The sequence below is a fragment of the Lepus europaeus genome, chromosome 20, assembly GCF_033115175.1.
Source record: "Lepus europaeus isolate LE1 chromosome 20, mLepTim1.pri, whole genome shotgun sequence".
Lineage (NCBI taxonomy): Eukaryota > Metazoa > Chordata > Mammalia > Lagomorpha > Leporidae > Lepus > Lepus europaeus.
In genome coordinates, this window is record NC_084846.1 from 35,167,562 (window position 1) to 35,188,925 (window position 21,364).

Sequence of the window (21,364 nt, forward strand, 5' to 3'; positions counted from 1 at the left end):
ATGGTTATGAAAGTCATAATTGGAACCTCATCCTTCTAACTCCAGCTCCATCTCTTGGACATGTAAATTTTTCAGTCTCAATATTATAACAATTGTCCATTCTATCATATATGTGGGCACACACATACATATACTTGGACACATATGTGTTCTAGGACCTGTAGTAATGTCTTCTCTTTCATTCCTAATACTGGCAATTTGGGTTATCTTCTTGACTGATCTGGCTAAATCTATATTTCCTATGGCAGGTTGCAGTCAAGAGTGTTCAAAATCCACTGCTCATCTTTTCTTCCTGGAAGACTAAAGAAATTCTGTAGTGGAGTGAGAAATTAAATTGGACATCATTCTTTAAATATGAGCAGTGGGATAAGGGATGTTGTGAACCCAACCCCCAAAAGAATTCAGGCTATTCTTCCCTCCCTCTCTCGAGGGGATGCCAGCTGGATTTCTATACTTGCAGGCTGGTTTCTGATATCTTGGGGAAGAGTCAGGAGGACAATGCTTTAGGAGAGATTGTCCCAGGGAAGACAGAATATTGGAGCAATGAGAGGAAGAGGGATGAGGGCTTGTCTTTTTCCTAAGAGCTGGATGGCCAGAGTCTGGGAAGTCACGTGAGTGTTTTTGGGAAATAAGGGCTGGGTAGAGGGAAGAAAGTGAAGTTTGACTTCAGTCAGTAGGGAGCAATCCTTTCAGTGTCACCACAGACAAGCATAGAAGTGAAACCTTAGAGTCGTGATGAACCAGTTTACAACTAGAACACCTAGAACAGATGGAGGAAGACTGACGATGGTGACCATCATGGACGTGAGGCTAGGTCTTCCTACTGCCCAACAGACACATACGTGCTGGGTTTCTGCATGTTTCAGCAGAAGAGAGAGAATCCCAACACAAATGAGTATTAGGATTCTTCCCCAACTATAACTAGTAGGGTTTTGATCTAGGTTTGATTTCATTTAGAAAAATACAGAGGCCAGCATAATAAAGCAGTGGGTAGAGCTGCCACCTATGATGCTTGCATCCCATATGGGTGCTGGTTTGAGTCCTGGCTGCTCCACTTCCAATCCAGCTCCCTGATGATGGACCTGGAAAAGCAGGAGAAGATTGTCCAAGTGCTTGGGCCCCAGTACCCACATGGGAGACTTGGAGGAAGATCCTGGCTCCTGGCGTTGGTATGGCCCAGCCCTAGCCCTTGCAGCCATCTGGGGAGTGAACCAGTAGATGGAAGAAATCTCTCTCTCTCTCCCTTTCTCTTTCTGGTTCTCCCTCTGTCTAACTCCAACTTTCAAATAAATAAATACATCTTCAAAAGAAAAAGAAAAACAAATGTGACATTACTTGTACCTCTAGGTCATAAAGTATTTTGCAGCTGTTCTATTCGCTTGGTGCCACTATGGTAGTAGGGCAGACTTACGATCCTCCACTGAACTCTGCTGAAGCACAGATGACCCCAGGATGGGGCAGAGCGGAGTGATAAGCAGCAAGGCAGACAATGGGTGGGAGGGTAGCCAAGGCGTGGGGCCTGAGGAGCTAAACTGTACCAGTCTCAACCACAAACTGGAAGTGAGCTTTTGTTCCTCCCTCCCTCCCTCCTCCACTGAATCCCTGACTCTCACGTGATCATGGATAGCCTTGAACCGCCTCTGTTTATGCTAAAATTCCAAGTGTCAAAACACATCGCGGGGCTTCTCAGAGAGCTGGAAGCTGGGAAGGAAGCCTAGAGCTCTCCAATGACTAAGCCCAAACTGGCAGCTGGAAACATACGACAGGACCCGGAAAAGCCCCAGGTTAATCCCAAGTCTTAACTACAGCTCCAGGCCTGTCTCACTTCAGGCTCCTGCGGGCAGCTGCCGCAGGGATCTTAGAGAAGCAGCAGCTTAATGAGAAATGTCCCCATGTCCATCATAGCCAAAAACTAAATTAAAACGAGGCTGATAAATTTCTAAACACCAAAGGCTTCAGATGGATGGGCAACTCAATAAGAATATAGAATAATTAGTGAGCAAATTGCCCTCCCACACTTGCTGGGTGCCCCTGCTGATAACAAGCCTCAGGATCCTGGACCCCCACATCACAGGAACCTTATTAGATGCAAAGGTGGAACTATCATGTCAAACACCTGTCCCAAATATGATTTAGAATATTAGACTCATGGAAAAGTTTGCCTTTGATAACTCGAATAATGGAATCAAAGTCATGGTTAATAATTACTGGTTTTGTTTGCCTAGAATCCTCTGTTCACTGGAAAACTACTTCCACAGATGAGAGCGATCTGAAAGGATTTATGATTCATAAAATGCCACACCCCCAATGTTCTAGCTATATGTATTCATTTAATCATCACTAAAAACCTATAGAGTTGGCATTATAATTATCTCTTTTTAACAGATGGAAAACTCAGATAGAAAAATAAGGCAACTTCCCCAAGGAAGAGTAGCAGAGCCAAAATTTGAATCTAGGTGGACTGGCTCCAGGCTCCAGGCATTTGACCACTAGATGAGACTCCACTTTGCTCTTTAATCTGTAGAGAACAGGACAAACAGCAACCTACTAATTATATCTGTTGACAAAGAGGAATTGACTAAATAACTAAAGAGAAAATAAGTAATATCAGGTCTATGAAAAAGTCATGCATTACAGAGGTTGAAGAGCTGAAGTTTGATCATTTACAGGAGTATGTTTATGACAATAATCCAACTATGGAAGCAGAACATGATTTTAGATACTATTTGTCATGCCTAATACACTACAGAAAGGTATAGTCTATGAAACAGAATGAAGTATTAAGAATAAACTAAACTACAACTTTTAAATTACATGGAAAAGAGAGGTATTAGGTAAGATGAAGAAGACTTACAGCAAAATGAAAAGTACAGTGGCTGAATTAAATCCAAATTAGAAGCAGCAAAGAATAGAATTAGCCTTGAAGAAAATGAAAGTAATATGGTGATTAATTTTATGTGTCGACTTGACTGGGCCACAGGACACTCCAACATTTGGCCAGACATTATTCTGGGTGTGCCTGTGTGGCTTTTTCTGGGTGAGATTAACATTTGACCTAATCGATTGAGTAAAGTGGGTTGCTGTGAGAAGGCCTTATCAAGTCAGTTGAGGGCCTGAGTAGAACAGAATGGCTGACACTGCCTTCATCCCCACTGTCTCGAGCTGGAGCACTGGTTCTTTCCTGCCTTTGGACTCGAATGAAACATCAGCTCTCTCTGGGTCCTGAGCCTGCTACCACGGTCTTTTCAGCATTGCCAGTTAGCAGGCTGAGATTTGGGACTTGTCAGCCTCCTTAATTGCACAAGCTCATTTCTTATAGTAAATCTCTTTCTATATAGGATGCATCCTATGGGTTCTATATCTCTGAAGATCCCTAAGACAGGCAGTAATATGGAAGATCAACATAAGGGATCTTCAGAATGTAGAGAAAAGCACTGAGAGACAACCTTAATGCAACAGGAGTTTCCAGGGAAGCAGGACTAATAATCAAAGACATAACAGAAGAAAACTTTTCACTATTAATATAAAAATGCTACGACTATCTACCAGGAAAACTGAACATAGAATCAATAATAACTCAGAAAGAAAGGTTGTAAAATACATGATAAAAGTAACTTTATCATATACACACAATAAGTTAAGCAATGTAATAAAGGAGAGTAGAGTCTTCTCATAGTGACAATAAATAGATACTTAAAAAATAAGCATAACAGGAACCAAATAAAAATTGGTAAGAATTGCAATATGTAGAGTGCACCAATTTCTAGACTGTAACACTCAATATTACAAAGATGGAAATTATCCAAAAAACTTAAAATAAATGCAATTTCAAGTGGGTTTTCTGAAAATAGGTCAAAATGACCCTAAATTTTACATGGAAGAATAAATGTACACAATCAGTGGATTAGGACATTTCTTGTAAAATAGAAGAATAAAATAAAAGTAAGCTTACTGACTAGACATTAATACATATATTTTAAATCTACACTAAATAGGATAACATGATACTAATGCAGGAAAAATCAGACAGATTAATGAACTAGAATTGAAAGTCAAGAAAGAAATTAAGTAAATTTCAGAATTTACTGTATAACACTGTGGCATTTAACATTAACAGAGATAGACTTTTAAGACTGGATACGGTTGGGGCTGGTATTGTGGTACAGTGGGTTAAGCCACAGCTTACAACACTGGTATCCATATTGGACTGTCAGTTTGAGTCCTGGCTGCTCCAATTCCCATCCAGATCCCTGCTAACGTACTTGGAAAGCAGAAAAAGATGGTCCAAGTGCTCGGGACCCTGCCACCTACATGAGAGACCCCGGTGGGGTTCCTGGTTCCTGACTTCAGCCTAACCCAGCCTTACCATTGTGGCCACCTGGTGACTGAACCAATGGATGGAATCTCTCTGTCTTTGTCTCTGTCTGCCTTTCAAATAAATAAATAGATATTTTGGAAAACAGTTGTTATTGTGGTAGCTATATCATAATTTAATAAAATTTTAACTTAGTCCCTGTCTTATGTAAGACACCAAAATAACCACCAGTGTACAGAAGCTATAGATAAATCCAAATGGAACCACATGAATGCTCAGATACAACTTAGGGAGCTGTTTATATTGTATGTTAGCAGAAAATATTTTCTAAGCATCACACATAAAAGGATTGAGAAAAGTGACAACATAAAATTAAAGTGAACAGTATACAAAAGGAAGTTATAACATGTGTGACAGATCATGTCATAATTATTTTCTTGTGTTTTTAATTTATTAATTTAATTTTAATTGGTTTTTAACAGAGTCGATGCAATTTGTAGATACAATTCTAAGAACACAAAAACATTCCCTTCCCCCTTCCTTCCCTCTATCCCTACCCCATTTCTCTCTATCCTCTTTCCCTTTCCCTTTCTTTCTTGGCTTTTGAGATAACATATTTTAAAATTATATTGCAGTAAAAGGACTTAATACTTCACCAAAAAAAAAGTTTAACAAGTAAAAAAGCAAAAAAGACCCTAGTTTAGTGGGAATATAGACAATAGCTATAACAATAATTAAGTGGAAAAATAACCATTCCTCCCATATATAGTAAATTTTAAAGTAATCACAGATCATTTAAATAGCAGTACAACATTTATAGCCATGGGTTTGACAAAGTTATAAAACGTTTCATAAAACTATATTTTTTAAACTTTTATTTAATAAATATAAATTTCCAATGTACAGCTTTTAGATTACAGTGGCTTTCCCCCCCATAACTTCCCTCCCACCTGCAACCCTCCCATCTCCTGCTCCCTCTCTCATTCCATTCACATCAAGATTCATTTTCAATTCTCTTTATATACAGAAGATCGATTTAGTATATATTAAGTAAAGATTTCATCAGTTTGCACCTATACAGAAACACAAAGTGTAAAGTACTGTTTGAGTACTAGTTATAGCATTAATTCACATTGTACAACACATTAAGGACAGAGATCCTACATGGGAAGTAAGTGCATAGTGACTCCTGTTGTTGACTTAACAATTTGACACTCTTGTTTATGGCAACAGTAATCTCCCTAGGCTCTAGTCATGAGTTGCCAAGGCTATGGAAGCCTTTTGAGTTTGCCAACTCTGATCTTATTTAGACAAGGTCATAGTCAAAGTGAAAGTTCTCTCCTCCCTTCAGAGAAAGGTACCTCCTTCTTTGATGGTCCTGTTCTTTCCACTGGGATCTCACTCGCAGAGATCTTTCATTTAGGTTTTGTTTTTTGTGTGTTTTGTTTTGTTTTGTTTTGCCAGAGTGTCTTGGCTTTCCATGCCTAAAATACTCTCATGGGCTCTTCAGCCAATTCTGAATGCCTTAAGGGCTGATTCTGAGGCCAGAGTGCTGTTTAGGACATCTGCCATTCTATGAGTCTGCTGTGTATCCCACTTCCCATGTTGGATCAACAAAACTATATTTTCAACAATACTGATACATGCAGACATTTCTTTTTCTTTCTTTTTTTTCTCTCTCTTTTGTTTGTCTTTTAAATCTTAGCTCCTACATATAGAGGAGAACGTGTAGTCTTTATCTTTCTGAGACTGGCTTATTTCACTAAACAAAATATCCTCTAATTGTGTCCGTTTTGCTGCAAATGGTAGGCTTTCATTATTTTTTATAGCTGAATAATATCCCATTGCGTGTGTGTGTATATATATATATATATATATATATATATATATATACCACATTTTTTATCCATTAATCTGATGATGGAACCCTTGGTTGGCTCCAAATTTTGGCTTTTGTGAACAGTGCTGCTTTAAACATGGTGGGATTGCTGGATCATATTTCAAGTCTATTTCTAGGTTTTTTTTAAGAAATCTCCACATTGTTTGCTACAGTGGCTGTGCTAACTTATACTCTCATCAACGATGTATAAGTGTTTCCCCTTCTCCATATCCAACAGCATGAGAAAAATACTTGCAAAGCACCTATCTGACAAAGGATTAATATCTCAAATATCTCAGCAACTTAAAAAAACTCAACAGCAAAAAAAAAAAACAGCCAATCCAGTTGGGAAAACTGGAAAAATTGGCAAAGGACTTCAACAGACATTTCTCAAAAGAAGAAATACAAATAGCCAACAAATATATGAAAAAATGCTCAAAATCAGTAGTCATCAGGGAAACGCAAATCAAAACCACAATGAGATATCACCTCACCCCTGTCAGAAAGACTAAAATCCAAAACACAGAGTAACAAATGCTGGCAAGGATGTGTTGAATCTTATCAAGTGGTTTTTTTGTTTGTTTGTTTGTTTTGCAGCTCCCTGCTAATGCACTTGGGAAAGCAGAAGATGGTCCAAGCGTTAGGGTCCCTGCATCCATGTGGAAGACTGTGGAAGACCCAGAAAAAGCTCCTGGCTCCTGGCTTTAGACCAGCCCAGTTCCAGTTGTTGCAGCCATTTGGTGAGTGAACCAAAGAGTAGAAGAGCTCTCTAACTCTTCCTTACAAATAAATAAGTAAATCTTTTCTTTTATTTTTTAAAAAAGAGACTTGGGTCCGTAGTTTTCTCTTCATGTTGTGTCTTTGTTTGGTTGTCAAAGTAATGCTGGCCTCATAAAAAGAGTTTGGAAAAATACTATCGTGTTCAACATTTTGGAATAGTTTGAAGAGTATTGGAATTACTTCTTCTTTGAATGTTTTGTAGAATTCAGTAGTGAAGCCATCAAATTCTAGATATTTCTTTGATGGAAGACTTTTGATTATTGCTTCAATCTCATTGCTTGTTATGGGTCTGTTTAGGTTGTCTGCATCTTCTTGATTAATCTTGGTAGGTTATGAATTTGGTAGATATGAATTCAAGAATTTATCTTTTGAGATTTTCCAATTTCTTTGTTTGTAGTTCTTCATAGTACCTTCTTGTGGTCCTTTTATTTTGCCTATCTTCTCAAAAAAACAATCAATTTTTGTTTTGTTGATCTTTCCTACTTTTTTTTCAATATCATTTACTTCTGCTCTGATCCTTATTATTTCTCACCTCCTATCAATTTCGAGTTTGGTTTGCTCTTGTTTTTCTAAGTCTTCAAGATACAGCATTAGATCTTTCATTTGAGACATTACTCATTTTAAATGTAAGAACTTAATGCTATTAACTTCCCTCTTAATACTGCTTTTGCTGTATCCCACCGGTTTTGATACATTGTGTTTTCATTTTCATTTATTTCATGAAAAATTTTTATTTCCTTTTTAATATCAATCATTCAGTAGCATGTTGTTTAATTTCCAAGTATTTATGAGCATCCTATTGTTTTTCTTGTTGATTTCTAGTTTTATTCCTTTATGGACTGAGAATATATATTGTATGACCTCAATCTTCTTAAATGTGCTTAGACTTTATTTGTGGCCTAGTATGTGATCATGTTGGGGCCAGCGCTCTGGTGTAGTGGGTGAGGCTGCCACCTGCAATGCTAGCATCCCATATGGGTGCCGGTTTGAGTCCCAGCTGCTCCTATTCCAATCCAGTTCTCTGTTGTGGCCTAGGAAAGCAGTGGAAGATGGCCCAGGTTGTTGGGCCCCTGCACCCACGTGGGAGACGCAGAAGAAGCTCCTGGCTCCTAGCTTCAGATCAGCCTAGCTCCTGCCATTGTGGCCAACTGGGGAGTGAACCAGCAGACAAAAGATTTCTCTCTCTCTCTCTCTCTCTCACTCTCTCTCTGCCTCTCCTTGTCTCTGTTTGTAACTCTGACTTTCAATTAAGTAAATAAAATCTAAAAAAAAAAGAAAGAAAAGAAAATGCTTCATGTGCTGAAGAGAAGAATGTACATTCTGTAATTGTTGGGTGAAATGCCCTGTAAATGTCTGTTAGGTTCATTTTCTCAATAGTACATTTCAACTCCAATGTATCTGCATTGATTTTTTTGTCTGAATGATCAGTCCATTAATGAGAGTGGGGTGTTGAAGTCACTTACTATTACTGTATTGGAGTCCATCTCTCCCTTTAGGTCTAACAGTATTTTATGTATATATCTGGGTGGTCTTGTGTTTGGTGTGTATATATTTATTATAGTTATGACTTCTTGCTAAATTGAAACTTTTATCAAAATATAATGGCTTTCTTTATCTCTTTTTATGGTTTTTAATTTAAAGTCTGTTTTATGTGATATTGGGATAGCTATGCCTGCTCTTTTTTGGTTTCCATTTGCCTGGTCTATCTTTCTCCAACCCTTCACTTTTGGTCTGTGTGCATCTTTGTTTGTGAAGTAAGTTTCTTATAGGCTGCATATAGGGGAGTTGTGCTTTTTTATCCTTCAGCCAACCTAAGTCTTTTGATTGGTGAATTTAGTTCACTTACATTCAAGGTTAGTATTGATAGATAAGAACTAACACCTGTCGTTTTGTTGACTGGATGATGATTCCACCTACTGTGTTAGTGAATTTGGTGGTGTCATGTGTTTTCCTGACTTTCCTTCTAATGCAGGATGCCCTTCAGAATTTCTTGAAGGCTGGTCTGGTGGTGGTGAATTCTCTGTTTTTGCTTATCTGGAAAATACTTCATTTCTCCTTCACTTTTTTTTTTTTTTTTTTTTTTTGACAGGCAGAGTGGACAGTGAGAGAGAGAGACAGAGAGAAAGGTCTTCCTTTTTGCCATTGGTTCACCCTCCAATGGCCACTATGGCCGGCGCACCGCGCTGATCCCAAGGCAGGAACCAGGTGCTTCTCCTGGTCTCCCATGCGGGTGCAGGGCCCAAGCACTTGGGCCATCCTCCACTGCCTTCCCGGGCCACAGCAGAGAGCTGCACTGGAAGAGGGGCAACCGGGACAGAATGCGGCACCCCGACCGGGACTAGAACCTGGTGTGCCGGCACCTCAAGGCGGAGGATTAGCCTAGTGAGCCGCGGCGCCGGCCTTCTCCTTCACTTTTAAATGATAGCTTCACCGAATATAATATTCTTGGTTGGAAGCTTTTTTAAGACTGAATACATCATCCTACTCTCTTGTGGCCTGCTGATAAGTCTGATGTAAATCTAATCGGTTTTCCTTTATAAGTAACTTGAAGCTTTTCTCTTACTGTCTCCTTTTTAACTTTTGACATTTTGAGAACAATATGCTTTGGAGAAGACCTTTTTTGGTTGAGTCTGTTTGGGTTCTTTGAGCTTCTTGTGTCTCTTTCAAGATATGGGAAATTTTCAACTACCATTTCCTTTAGCTGGTTCGCAATGCCTTTTTCCTTTTATTCTCCTTCAGGAACACCTATAATATGAATATTTGGTCATTTAATGGTATCCCATATTTCACATAGACTTTCACTCTTTTTCATTCTTTTTTTTTTTTTAAATCTGATTAGGTTATTTGAAAATTCTTATCCCTGAGGTCAGAAATTCTTTCCTCCACTTGATCTATTCTGCTACCACAGCTCTCATTGATTGAAGATTTCAAGTCCAAAATTTCTATTTGGTTCTTCTTAATGAGTTCTGTCTCCTCAGTAATATTTTCATTCATGTCATTCATTGACTTCCTCATTTCTTTAATCTATCATCTATATTCTCTTGCATCTCATTACATCTCCTTACAATCATTTTTTAAAGATTTATTTATGTATTTGAAAATTAGAGTAACATAGAGAAGGAGAGGCAGAGAGAGAGAATGAGAGAGAGGTCTTTCATCTGCTGGTTCACGCCCCAATTGGCTGCACCAACAGGAGCTGCAATGATCCAAAGCCAGTAGCCAAGAGCTTCCTCCAGGTCTCCCACGTAGGTGTAGGGGCCCAAGGACTTGGGTCATCTTCTGCGGCTTTCCCAGGCCATAGCAGAGAGCTGGATCAGAAGTGGTTCAGCCAGGACTCGAACTGGTGCCCATATGGGATGCTGGCACTGCAGGCATTGGCTTTACCCATTACACCACAGTGCTGGTCACACAATCATTATTTTGAATTCTATTTCTGTTATTTCATAGATTTCCTTCCAATCAGGGTCTAATTCTGGAGGAGTACTGTGTTATTTCGGAGGCATCCTGCTACCTTGCTTCTTCATGTTCCTTGTGTCTTTACATCTGCCCATCTGGTATATTCATCCCTTCTTCTTTCAGGGTAGGTTTTATTGTAAAAGAGTTTATGGTTTAGCTGGAAAGCCAGATATCACTTGGCTTGCTGCTTTGGTTCTAGGTGAGCCCAGGAGTGCAGTCTCTTGGTGACTTGTTCTGTCTTATTGTCAACTGTGTCTATAACTGACACAGGGACCACTCTGCTGCAGTTTGGGGGAGTAGAAGTGTGACTTTGAGATGAATAGGGTTTTCTTGGGTGTGTCTCTTTGGTCCACAGAGAGTTCAGTATCCCTGGCAAATGAGATGGCCAGGACCTTGTTCTTGGTGCTGAAGGAGACAGGGGTGGCTGCCCCCTTGTCCTACTAGCAAACCTGAGTGATGCTGGGGCTTGTAGCACTAACTGCTGTTTCTAGGACTGTGTGATATGGATGGGTCTTGCTAGGATGGTACAACTGGTTCTGTGGCACAAAATACCAACAGCCCTAGTTGTAGGACTTGGCAATGTGAACTGGACCCTGTTCCAGTCCTACAGGGTGACTACAAGGTGTACAGGAGATTTTACTCTGCAAGGTATGAGTACTGAGAGGTGGGAGGCAGGTAGGTTCTTCCCTATGTACACCAGGTGGATTCCAGTGGCACCAAGAAATTTAGAACAAATTACTGCAGTCCTGGTGTTACAGGGTTAGCAGGATCATTACCCAGATCTCCCAGGGTGGGAGTGGATTTTTAAATATGTGCTGCTTCTGGTGTTAGCCCCCAGAAGCTAAGGTGAATCCTCCTTGCTCATATAGAGTGTGTGAGCACAGCTCTGGGGCTAATGTCCCCAAACTCCCACAGTTGCAGGCTGCAGGGAATCTGTCCTTTGCCCCCTGTGTTGCCCTGACTCTGACTATGATGCTGGTGGGAGAACAGAGGTGTGCTGTACGGCTATCTGCTGCCCAGTATTGCACTCTGCAGGAGTACGGGAAGGGAAGGAAGCAAGGCAGCTTAACTGCTCCAAGCCCAGACAGTCTCTCCGTCCCCAGTCAGATCTCCAGGCTGCAGTAAAAGTCAGTGAATGACAGCAGAATTCCCTCTCAGTTCGAACTGGGAGCAGCAAGGTGCACAGCGATTTCCTCCTACCTTGGCATGTTAAGATGACGGCTCATAGCCCGCAACTGGCTGTGTGTGCCGTCTCTCTCTTCTCTCCTCTTGTCTCCCAGGGTCTTCATTGTTTTGTTTTGTTTTCACTTCTTCACTGCAAATTTTTGTCAATCAGTCCTTCCTTTGTTCTTTGCATATCCCAGAGGAGCTAAAGTTAGTACAGTTACCCCTATTCGGCCATCGTAGATCTCTCCTGTCATAATTCTTAAAATAAGATAAATATGAGATTACTTCAAAAAGTTCAGGGGAATGGAATTAAAAAATAATTTTATTTCAGTGAAATAGATTTTTTTTAATCCACACAGAGTTTTCTCATAATATTTTTCATGAACTTTTTGAAAATGCCACATAGATATTGTCAAGAGACACATAAAAAGGAGACATTCATGGGCAGGCACTTGGCCCAGCAATGCATGTGCCAGTGGGGAGGCCTGTGCCCCATATGAGGATGTCGAGGTTCAATGCATGTACTCCAGCTTCCTGTTCACGTGCGCTCTGGGAGGCTGTAGTGGTGGCCTGAACAGCTGGGCTCCTGCTATGCACATGGCCTCCTGGATTTAGTCCCTGGCCCGACTCCAGCTGTTGTAGGCATTTAGAGTGTGAACCAGTAGATGGGAGCTCTTTGTCTCTGTCTCTCTCTTGTTCTTGCTCTCTCAGACATACACACATGCACAAATAAAATTTTTTTAATTAAATTTAAATGGTCTATAAAATTATAAAAATGTTCAACTTCATTATTCAATGATAGCACTTATCCATTACCAAACTGGCATAGACTTGTAGTTGTTTTTTTTTTGTTTTTTGTTTTTTGTTTTTTTAATGATTTTGGCCTACATGGTAGAACAATGGGCAATCTCATCCAACAATAGTGTCAGCTAGTTTGACAGCTCCAGGAGACAATTTGTCAAGGCCTAGAATCAATGTACTGTGAGTGTAGGAAAGCTCTCTGATAACAGTACATCTGTGTCTAGAAACTTATTGTAAGGAAATAACCAGCTGAGGATGGTAGGAAGCCTTTCACAAAAACTTATACAATCATCAGAAATAATATTGCATTAGGATTTGTCACATAGATTATTTTTTTACCTAAAAACACTAGCTCTCTCCTTTCTGTCCCATTCCCCATTCCCTTAAAAAATAAGAATTCACATCACATATCACTATCAAAGTTATTTAATCCATAAGTTATGTTGGAGTTTTTCTTTTTTAAAAGAAGGCATGTTTGCTGCCATCAAAAGATGTTCCAGGAGAGGCATTCACAGAAAGTGCACACCACAGTGCAGAAGGGGCCCATTTGGTTTTGTTTTTGAAAAACATCTGCCCGAAGAGTCAAAGATATGAACGATCTTGCAGTGATTACAACTACGTACTGCAATGATATTTTTACATTTTTCTTAACTTTGCTTATTGTTAGTCATTTCAATATATTCATTGATGCGTATTTCCTTATAAAACTGAGTAATTCACGAATGCATTAAAATTTTTGTAATATAAAATGATTATTTTTAATTTGTTAAAATGTAACAGCTAACAGCTTTCAAGTTTCTCTTTGATGGTGTCATCATTAGTTTATCAAAAGACCAGAGTTCATGCTGATGAATTGATGCTTCTTTTTGTTTTTAAGATTTATTTCTTATGTATTTGAAAGGCATAGAGAGAGAAAGGGAGAGTCAGAGAAAGAGAGATGTTCCATTTGATGGTTCACTCCCAAATAGTCACAACAGCCAGGGCTGGGCCCGCCTGAAGCCAGCAGCCAGGAACTCCATCCAGGTCTCCTACATGGGGTGGCAGAGGCTCAAACCTTTGGGCCATCATCTGCTGCCTTCCCAGCCTCATTAACTTGGAGCTGGACCAGAAGTGGAATAGCCAGGACTCAAACCAGCATTTGGATAAGGGACACTGGCTGCTCCGTAACACCTGCCCCCTCAGTCTTGCTTTCTCAATTGCCTGAAGGCAACACTAATTTTTTCAGATTCAGAAATTCGACACTTCTTGCATTGACTCTCTTCAAGTCACTCTATATTAACTTGAGAAAGCACAAAATACTCTTATAATAGGATCACTTTTTTATTGCTTTCAAAGACTCTAAATTGCTTATATATATATATACATACACATATATATATATAAATGGAGCAGACATTGTTCCCATATAATTAGATCTAAAGATATTTTATAGTACTTTACAAAGTTGGAGAACTAAAAAGTTGTGATTCTAAACTTCTAAGTTTTTCCCTCATTGTTACCTGGAAGTAACATACTGCACACTATAATAATGAAAGTATCATTCCCGAATATACAAGTCCAAAAACCAAGTTAACTGCTTTCTTTGATTTCTTGTTATGTATTTCACATGAGAGGCAGAGAGGGAGAGACAGAGAAACACAGACAGACATCCCACTTGCTGGTTTACTCCCCAAATTCCCAGGACTCGAGAACTCTACCCAGGTCTTCCCTGTTGGTGTCAGGGACCCCAACACTTGAGCCATCACCTGCTGCCTCCCAGGGTGTGCATTAGTTAGCAGGAAGTTGGAATGAGAAGGGGAGCCAGGACTCCAATCCAGGCACTCTGACATGGGATTTGGTATCCCAAGCAGCAGCTTAACCACTGCACAAAATGCCCACCTTTGATTATTCTATCATAGAAATTTCTCTTTTGTTTTATTGTTGTTCATTTTTGTTTTAAGAAAGCAGTAGCTAAATGTGGAAATGAGAAAGGCAGAGCCAGGAGGAAAGGGCATCTCTTTCAGATTCAGAACAACTTTCTCTGTGTGTGTGTGTCTCAATACTGAGAGTACGTTTCTCCATGACAAAATACAGAGAGTATAAGACAAGGAAAATACATTACAAAGTAAGTCAAGACATGCTGCATAATTATAGGTTTCCTCCCTCCCTTTTTCTCCTTCCTCTTTCTTCCCTCCTTTTGCTTGCCCTCTCTTTCCTTAGTATTTTTGGAAAAAGTAACTGGCTAGGAGTTAGGAAATTCGGGTATTACTGACCTCGGGTAGCCATTATTCGTAATGTAATGTCAGCACAATTTAATTTTCTCTTTGGACCTCTTGTTCTTCTACCTCAAAATAATATCTACAGTCTTCTGCTTCCCCAACTTCCTAGGCACCCTTCCAAAGCACCGGTTACAAACTCATCCTGATTCTGCCATGTTTGCCAACAATCGAGCCCACAGAAAACAGACCGCCTTGTACCCCTGTCTTTTCCTCAAACACTTCTGGTGCAGGAGATAATGAACCATTCAAATAGCATCACCACACACATAATGTCAGGGAACCATCAAGCTGCCACCTGCAAGACAAACATCTCACACGGGTACCAGTTTAAGTCCCTGCTCTTCAACTTCCAATCCAGCTCTCTGCTAACATGCCTGAGAAGGCAGCAGAAAATGGCTCAAGTGCTTGTCCTCTGCTACCAAAGTGAGAGATCCCAATGGATTTGCAAGGCTCTTGTCTTCGTCCTGGCCCAGCTCAGCTGTTACAGCCATTTGGAGAGTGAACCAGCAGATGGAAGATCAACCTCTCTCTCTCTCTCTCTCTCTCCCTCCCTAATTGTGCCTTTCAAATAAATAAATCTTTTTTAAAAACTAGCAGAATATAAATTTCAGGAGGCAAGAATAGAATGAAGGATACCCAACCAGTTAGGAACATATGGCAGCAATGCAGATGAAAGATAGGCATGGCTTAAAACTGGATGGAGAAAATAGCAAACTCAAGATATATTTAGAAGTCGGGCTAGTGAGAACCTGTTGTTAGACTAAATGTGGGATTTATAGGGGAAAAATTTTTGATAATTCAAAGACTGGCAATAGTTCCCAAATTTTTAATTTTTTATGTGAAAAGTAAATAATATTGCATTCACTATGATGGAAAATATTAAGAGAGAGAAGATTTGGAAAAGAAGTTACAAGTGCTAGTCTAAATATATCAAACTCGAGATTCTTACTAAATATTCCATAGGACTATTAAATATGTTAAATTAAATAAGTTATTAAATATGTTAATTAAATAAGTTAAATATGTGAGCCCAGAACTCAGATGTCAGGACTAAGAGCAAAGTGACAGGGACAAAATAAAGACATCAATTTGACAGTTATGGGCGTACCTAAAATATCTGTAACACACGAGCTGTAACAGTTTCTGACACAGAAGAAGATGTGCCTAACAAACTGATCCTTAACTCTTCGCACTGGGCATAATCCTTAAAGCAACTATGTGAAGGCTCTGCAGACTTAACAAAGGCAGAAAGATTTTGGAGGAAATGAGGAGCAACCGACCACCATAGCATAAATCTCTGCTTTGTTGTAATTCCACCCTAACAGTTAACATAGTGTTAGGGGCAGGGACAAGAACTTGCCAGTACAAAGTCGGCCATCTTTCTGGATGAAGGAACTGGGGAAGACGCCTGCAACACCCAGTGTCACTCTCTACTTTTTAAAAGCCAAAAAAAAAAAAAAAAGAGTACAACGGTGGAGAATAAAGACTAAATTGGTCGTTTCTACCTTCCAAAACTCCCCAGGGATAGAAAAGATGAGAGGTAGGACAGAACTCTTCAGACAGAGGCTGGCTGAGAGATGCAAGAGATCTCTTGCATCTTGGGATCTGAGCCAGTTGGGGAGGAGTCAGGCTGCCGGGCTGGTGGGCTAGAGGGTCTTCATGAAGGTGACAGGATCTGGTACTCACGGAGCCACAGGGAGTGGGGACAGTACTACAGCAGAGACAGCTCACACAGGCATTGTGGGGAGAGCGTGGGCGCTTGGCGTCACCACTGACTCAGCAATAAATAACTGCGTCACACTAAATCCTAAATACACTCAGCAAAGTGAGAGTCACCAGCAAAACACCTGCAGCTAGAACTACCATACCATCCAAAGTCCCACTCCTGAGTGTACATGCAAAGGAAATGGAACCAGTATCTTGAAGAGATAGCTGCACTCCCGTGTTTATTGCAGCATTATTTACCATAGCCAAGAGTTTATGGGAACAAATGTAAAGTTTCCACCCACAGATGACTAGATAAAGAAAATGTGAGATACACCCATATATTCATCTGACAATTAAATATTCTAGAATGCATTACTGGGGAGGAGCCTGCTGAAGGAAGCACACATAGTGCTCTTTGTCTAGCACAGAACATAATGCCCAATGAACGATCTTATTTGTTTTAAGAATGAATTGGTTCAAAACGGCTCAGTGCTACTGCTCCCTTGGATTGCATACTTTGTAAAAGAATTCTTTCTCATAAAAATGTATCTTTAGTTATCAAGAGAGAGGGGACCAAAACATGCATGTCCCCAAACCAGCAAAGCCAGAGTCACTGAGATGTGGACCCATGTGGACGTAGGCTTAGCTCAGTTCTTTGTTCCCAGCATAAATCCATACTGCATCACAGCTAAAGAGAGGAAGTGTCTGGGTCGAACAGAATCCGCCCTCTTTTCCAAAAAGTTACCCCCGTGTGAAAAGACATGCAGAGTTTGCTTATTTAATCGAAGTAGCTTGTGGTTGTTTATTTAGCAGTTCTTAATAGAAAAGAAGAAAGCAATCACACCCAGGAGATTTTATTTTTAAACCGACATTTGTACACGTTGATTCTCCTTAGGTGTTCATCCTTACAGAGTCATACATTCCTTCCTTCCTTCATTCATTCATCTCTCATTCTATTCATGTATGTAGTAATCCAGGAAATGGAGTGAGAATATAATAGCGTTTTTATAAAGTACGGGTCTGTTCAATAAAGAACCCACAAAATACTAAACACAGTGTGCATTGTGAAAAGAAATTTACTTCCAGAAAACAGGTTTCATGGTGCAAAGATGAATAACAAGCAATCACAGAAACCTAAAAAACAGACCAGATGCACCCCAGCCCCATTTGGAGAAACATAAAAGTCCTCCTGTTCTTCAAGCGCTGTGCAATTGCAATTGCAGCACCCTTTGAGTTCATGCTCCATTTTCTGGCCACCACAATCAAATTAATCCCTGCCATATGCTTTGCTTTGGTGTCACCGTTATTAAAAAGCAACGTGGAGCCTGCCTGGAAAAAGGCTGATTAGCAACCACAGTTAAATAAAGGCTCTAAAATTGAATAATCAACGTGGAGAAGGATGGCCTTAATGCCTGCTGTTGTATCTCCTCCATTCCTCCAGAGAAGTAGCAGAAGGGGAGGCGAGCAAGGTCGTCCAACGTCAGGTTGAATCATTAAAAGAGCCAATAATCATTTTCCGCTTCAGTATTTATAATCCATTTCACTTGGCCTGTTATTCAAGTTTTGTCTACAGCAGTTGAAAGAGTGTTTCCTGCTTAGAAACAATACTAATAGAGAACAGGAGACAGAAAGTAGAGGTGACAATGCATTCAGTTCACCAGGCCCTCATCCTCCCTTCAACTCTCTGTGCACACGGAAGTGATTACTTATAAGTTAGAGGTTTGTATCCACCCATACTTGTTTACATCTCTGATTAAGGAACTTGTGTCATCATTTATGAGACCTTTATGTCAAGATTCCCAAGTCCTTCCACAAACTGAGTCATCTACTTTGTGTTTCACAACTCCTATGAGAGTTTAGTGCAACTGTTTGTCAATTATCTCTGGCAAAGAGGAAAAGCACAGACATAGCAGAGAAAAAAGGAAGGCCCCCAGGGATGAAATAATTTTGAATTGCTGCTGCTGTTGATTTCATTTGAGAGACAAAAAGAGAGAGAGAGGTCCCATCTGCTGGTTCACTGCTCAAATGTCCACAAATGCCAGTGGTAGGCCAGCCCAAAGTCAGGAACTAGGAATTCAATCCAAGTCTCCCAGGTGGATGGCAGGAACCCAGCCACCTGAGCTGTCTGTCACCAACTGCCTAACAAGCAAGAAGCTGGAATTGGGAGATTTGCAACTTGAATCTAGGCTCCCCAAAGTAGAATATGGGCATCCCAACTAGGGCTTTAACCACTATGCCTAACATAGACCTTCTAGTTCCAATTCTAATTTTACGACCTTTTGAAACACACGCTGTATATGCTCAGTGAAAATTTTATTGAGCCAAATGCCTGTTTTACTGAAAAAAAAAAATTTACCCCAAACTAACGTACCATGTAGTAGTAGTCTAGTCTCTCTTCTTGTCTGCAAAATGGGGATAATATAAAAATGTAACAGTTTCTTGAGGAGAGGAAAAGGAATGACAGAAGAGAAAAAGATGTTCCAACAGAAAGCACTGTTATTAACAACACCAATGGATAAGTGAATCCACATATTATCCAGAACTCCTATCTAAACCAATGTTCTTCCACCAAGACTTCACCAAGACACTGACAAAAGGTAATTTCTCACTGTTTGAATTCAGTGCCCTCTCATTTCCCCATCTTCTAGCTGATGAAGGTGTTAATAGCTGGGAAACACAGGGTACTGGGCAGAACAAGAAAAGAGAGAAAATAATTAGGTCAGAGACCATCACTCTACGCATACTCAAGAGTTGATGTCTGGGGACATAAGTAAGTAGGCATGAAGTAAATTAAACTCTCATTTATTAAAACTCACACTGTGAATGTGTGCACATTGAGAATCTTTCATTCCCAATTATACAGATGCCATGACTTGGTGATTTAACACCCATGCAGAAGCTTAAACACAAAAGTCATAAGTTAATTGTACTAAGAGAGTAAAAAGCTAATCCACTTATAACATTGCAAGCCAGACTTTCAGGAGGTGATTGGGTTGGATGGGTTTTTATGGAAGTCTCCATAATTAAATACTTTCTGTTGGCTTAATAAAAGACCCTATAGACATAGATACACACACTCCCTCTTCCCATGCGACCCTATGCACACTGCCTTGGGACCCTAATAGCAAGACACCATCACCAGATGCCCAATCTTGAACTACAAACCTCCAAAACTCTAAGCCAAAATTAACCGCTTTCCTTCACAGTTAGCTTGTCTTGAATATTTTGTTATAGTGACAAAATGTGATTTAATAGATCAACTGATAACATCACTTACGGCAAGAATTTCTAAAAGCTGACCCACAAATAATTTTTGTTATTTTTGAAGCCACTCAATTTATCCATCAAAATTATTAAATTATTAAATCTATTAACATCTAAATATTAATAGTCCTGAGCATCTCGCTATCTCAAAATTCTACCACTGGTGAGGTCTGGAGGAAAATGCAGGGCAGTGCTGGTAACAGAACGTTCTGCAATGCTGCAAATGTAATTTGCACTGCCCAACACAGTGGCAACCAGCCACAGGTGGCTACTGAGCACTTGAAACGAACCTAGTGTAACCAAGGGACTGACTTTGAAATTTTATTTCACTTTGATCAGGTTCAAGGTAAATACTCACTCAAAGTTGGTCCACCAGAAACCATTCAGCCACGCTTCAGAAACTCATCTATCCTGATGGGAATTCAAGACGAGCTCACTAGTTCTTTAGACATGCTTCAGAGACAGTCTTTCAAGCTCGGAGATCCTACTCCGTTGGAGAGTGAACCAATCAATGTAAGAGAAGAGGGAATATCTACATTTAATCCATCGGACCAAGGATCAGCTTAATGATTATCTCAAAAAGTTGTTTGCAGGATCTGCACAAAGGTTTGACCTCCTCAGATGCTCATCCAAAAATTCTTAATAGAGCCCATATTTTTTTTCAGATCAAACTACAACCAGTGTATTAGAGGAGGCTGGACTAACCTTTGCCTCAGAAGTGAGCTATGGTGGCCCATGATCTGGACACTAACCTGGGATGCAATGTTAGTCAATGAGACATGAACAGTAGTCAGCTACTGAATGAAGGGTAGAGTGTGAGGTTGCATTTGAAAATGCTTTCCTTAGTCTTAAGAAAGACACGGGGTGAAATACCACACATTCCTCTAGTTTGTCATCTATGAATGTGATGCCTGGAACTTTCGCAGCCATTTTGTGACTGTAAGGAGGGCTAGTCTGAGGACTAACCTATCTTGCTGAGGACAACAGAGCAGAGAGATGGCCAGAACTTGGGCTTCTGCTAAGCTCTTGGAGTCCTGCTACTACATGGGTATCTCAAAAAGTTCATGGAAAATTGAATTAAAAGATAAACTTATTTTGGTACAAAAAAATTTTGAAACCCATGCATATGAGTTTTAAAAGCTCATGGAAATGCATATTATGAAAAAACTATGCATGAATTTCATGAGGTTTTGCACCAAAATAAACTTATCCTTTAGGTCCATCTTCTATAGACTTTTTAAGTACCGTCAGGCTATTCTATATATGTGAAATAATAGAAATATTCAGGCTATTCTATGTATGTGAAATAATAGAAATATGCTTTTGGGCATTGGGCATTTTTGGGTTAGATTTTCTGTTGCTTGTACCACCTGGTTTCTGATGCATTTTTAAGTTTGAAATGAAAACTTTGGGGTCCCCCTGTCATCTGCACAGCTGTGTTTCCTGAGTGCTGGCAGCTCTGTTGCAGTCAGGGCAGCCTGCAGTGTTGTGGGTGTGTGCGCCCTGTGTCTCCATGAGCCACTCGCCTTGCAGTTAAGTACTAGGTAGATACTTAACAGGCATCAGCTCACTTAATCCTTGCAGCAACCTCCAAAGCAAATCTCATTCACTGCATTTTGCAGCCAAAAACTCCGAGGCTCAAGAGATGCAGTTGAAAAGGTCAGTTGACTGATAAATGTCAAGGTTCAAACTGAAGTGCAGGTGTGCGTGATGCCAAAACTCACTACTTCTCTTCCA

General features: G+C 40.0%; 1 protein-coding gene across 1 annotated transcript in view; it reads right to left on the reverse strand.

The window, feature by feature from the left end:
- The window catches only part of PDE1C (phosphodiesterase 1C), a 398,369-nt gene that overhangs the window by 346,590 nt on the left and 30,415 nt on the right, over nucleotides 1–21,364 (reverse strand). The window lies entirely within an intron of this gene.